The sequence below is a fragment of the Hibiscus syriacus genome, unplaced genomic scaffold (assembly GCF_006381635.1).
Source record: "Hibiscus syriacus cultivar Baekdansim isolate YM2019G1 unplaced genomic scaffold, ASM638163v2 tig00016725_pilon, whole genome shotgun sequence".
Taxonomy (NCBI): Eukaryota; Viridiplantae; Streptophyta; class Magnoliopsida; order Malvales; family Malvaceae; genus Hibiscus; species Hibiscus syriacus.
The window spans coordinates 905,500-909,277 of NW_024062391.1; positions in this window are offsets into that span (position 1 = coordinate 905,500).

A 3,778-nucleotide genomic window follows, 5' to 3' on the forward strand; every position below is an offset into this window, starting at 1 on the left:
GATAACCTAGGGTTAGGAAACCCTAGGGCTAGGAAACCCTAGGGCTTCTTGCTGGACCTTCTGTGGACCGTTGGGTCTCTCAGATCCAACAGCTGAGATTGACTGGCGGCTGGGATTTGAGGATGAAACCCTAGTTGGGTTTAGGGTTTTACTATTAGGTCAGAACTTGGTCGGGTCTTCAATTGGATTGGGCTCCGAGATTTGTAATTGGGTCGTGTAATATGGGTCTGTTTGTAATAATAATAATATTAATAATAAAAATAAATAATAATAATAATAATATAATATTATTATTAATAATAAAAATAAATAATAATAATAATAATATAATAATAAAATAATAATAATAATAATAATAATAATAAATAATAATAAAATGAAAAAACTAGTGTCTTCATCTTTCAATATAAATTTCAGACTTTATTTCTAATCAAATTAGTCCTCAAGACACCAAACAAAATTTCAATCCAAAAATTGGGGCGTGACATTATAAGTGATGAATTATCCTCTTAAATATTAAAAGTGATATCTCTTAATTACTAATCAAATATATTTATTTGAATGATATTTTCATATTAATTGTGTTTGTATAATCAGATATATGATTTCCTATAAATAGGAATGTCACATCCCAATTTAGGGGCTAAAATTTAATAATTTTAAGTATCGAATTAAAGTCGTAATAAGGGAAAGATTGGGGACCAAATTTCTAAATATTAAATGTTGTAGGTCAATCTTCAAACCTATGGAAAATTCAGGGACTTGAACCCAAATTTGCCCATTTTTATTATTCAGTGAAAATTTAATCCCCCGATCGAGCAATATTTACCCTTAAATTAAACCTCGAATCCCTTAACCCCCAAATTTATTCTCCGTCGACCACCTTTACTACCTTACTTTGTCATCGTCCAGCCAACCCAGCTCGAGCCACCACTACCGTTAGACTCAACGTCAAACGGTCATCAAAACCCGACCTCTACCCATCGTAAACCACCGTCGTTTGTCGTGGAGAGCCGTCGAAGTGTTCGACGAAATCACCCCTGCTCACCTCGGTTATTTGGTGATTCCGGCCGGTCGTGTTATCATCTCGTCTCACCGCCGCCATATTTGAACTCACCAACATCATCCCCTCAAAATCGACCCGAAGTCGTCGCCCATCGTCACCGTTTTCGCTGATCACCGGCGTCTGTAGGCATTTCAGTCATTAACTTTTAATTCTTATAGATTTTGGCTGATTTTTCGATTAATTGTGGTTGTAATTGGTGAGTGGATGAACAGGGAGTAGTCGGCCAGCAACTCCGAGCCCGACGTCAGCGTCATGCACCGCCACCCGCGCGTGAGGCTTGGTTTGGGCCAAGGAGTTTTCCAAAACCGGGTCGGCCTGATCCGACCCGCCTAGTCCGGTTCAGTTACCAAGTCAAATCAGCTGAGCCAACTCGTTGACTTTTCCCGAGTCAACCAATTGACTGTTTACTTTGACCGAGTCAAACCATTGACCGTTGACTTTTACCTAAAAAGTTAAATTTTCTGTAAAGCTATATTTTATGTTTTTCGATGTCTTGAGTCTGAATCTGATGTCCGTTTTTTCCAAATTCGCATCCGGTAAGCCGTTTTTCAGTTATTTACCTTCAGATTCACTATGCTTTCTCAATTAAGTTTAGTTTCTCACGTAAATTCGATTGCTATGTATTCGAGGAATTATTGGACGTTGAATTCAAGTTCGAGAGTGATCGAATAGAGTTTAAATGTTTGATTGGTGGGGAATGGAAATCGAGGTAATATATTACTACCTTTTTCATGCTTATGGAACAAGTTGGTATTGATTAATATATGGATGAATATAATTGGTCACATGTATGTAGTTGATCATTTTCTAAATTCGATCTGAATGTGAAATAAAGTAAAGTAAATTGAATAAGGCTCGGACTACATGTATAGACCCAAGAAGACTAATAAAAAATGATTTCAAGCTCGGTGATTATATAGAAAAGGAAATAAGCTCAGAATCTCTAAATTTTATTCGTTCTTGTTAAAAGCTTTAATACTGAAATCACCTGGTTAATAAATTATGAAATTACCATATGAGGCAAAATGGTCCGGACTGACCCTCACAGTGGAAGTACCCTAAGAATTCATATTTAAGCCGATAAATTGTTGATTCACCTCAATTAAGGAAAGGACTGGAATACCCTTAAATTACAAAATAACCAATATACCCCTGAAGAGTAAAATAATCCAAAATATCTCTAATCCCTGGAATGACTAAATTATATGACCTAGTTGAACTGAATGGAAGAATTGTATGTATCTGAATTTCAGAAATGATCGAATTACTCTGGAAACTCTGATGTAACCGGGATAGACTTAACTAATAAATGGCCTAAGTACCCTTAAAGACCTTGCATTAAGGGAATGACTTAGATAAGTCTGGAAATGCTGATGAACCTATATGTTGTACTGTCCATAAGAGTGTTGAACCAAGAATCAAGCCAGTCAACATTACCTCATATCGTTGCATTGCCGAATGAAATAAACATCCATTCAGTGATGATTCTGAAGATAATCAATTCGAGAAGAGTTCTCTGCATTGAAAAGTGAATACCCAGGATGTGTAAGGATTTGACCGGTTGAAAGGAATTAGTGCTGGGAGTTGTTCAGTTCGAGTTAACTCGATATCTTGATAAATTGACATGAATCTAAAATACCATGAATCATCATTACTCCCTTATTGGGTTAAATTACTAATAACTCTCCAAGAACAAAATTTCTAAAATGCCCCTGATTGCCTCGATAATGAGAACACTCGTGTTATGTCTAAATCTTCAATAATTCTGATATAAAAGATTCTGAATGCCTTCCTGATACTTAATTGCCAACGAAAAATACATGTATATTGATGATCTTGATAAACCACTTCTCGAATGAATGATTAATTAGTTAGCTATCAAAACCCCTTTATAGGGATCTTGATTCTAAAATCCTATTAAATTATCGAAGTTTCATGATCCCTTACCGGGTAAATATCAAGTATCTTCGAATAATAATATGTGGTTCCTCTAGTCTATTCCATATGTGACATGTAAATATTTTACCTATTTTAAATGTGATTTTCTGAAATCATTGATTTCCTGATTTCCTGGTTTATGAACTATGGTTACCTGAAATGTGTTATCGGGTTTCTATTTTCACTTGAAAATATGATTGTTACTGATTTATGGATCATGAAATCTAATGGTTTCTATTTGAACTGATTTATTGATATATTATTTGGGTAGGCTGAAGTATGAAGGTTCAACTTTGATCAAGCTGGTAAATCTTTACAAGCCTAAGGTGATCCTTAGGTAGACATTGAGGCCCCGAGAAACTTTCTTGGGTAGGATCTCAAGCCTCAAGGTATTCCCCTTGGGTTAATCATCTGACTATATATGGTGTATGGGTGGAGGGAAATTATATGATTTCTTGGGTAGGATTCTGGAGTATGTAGGTTCAGCTCTGATCAAGCTGGTAAATCTTTACAGACTTATGGATACCCTTTGGTAGGCCCATATGCCCCAAGACATTTCTTTAGGGTGGGTTCCTTTTGTTGTGTTCTTATGGAAAGTCTTTATGGATGCAGTTCTGGGGAACTGCATAACGGTGTTCGTTTGGAGGGTTCTACTATGGTCTTGAAATATGTTTTAAATAGTTACTGTTTTAAAAAGATATATATATTTTCATTGGTTTTAATGGGAACATACTAGACATCCTTTTCTAATCTCTTGAAAACATGGTACCTTGA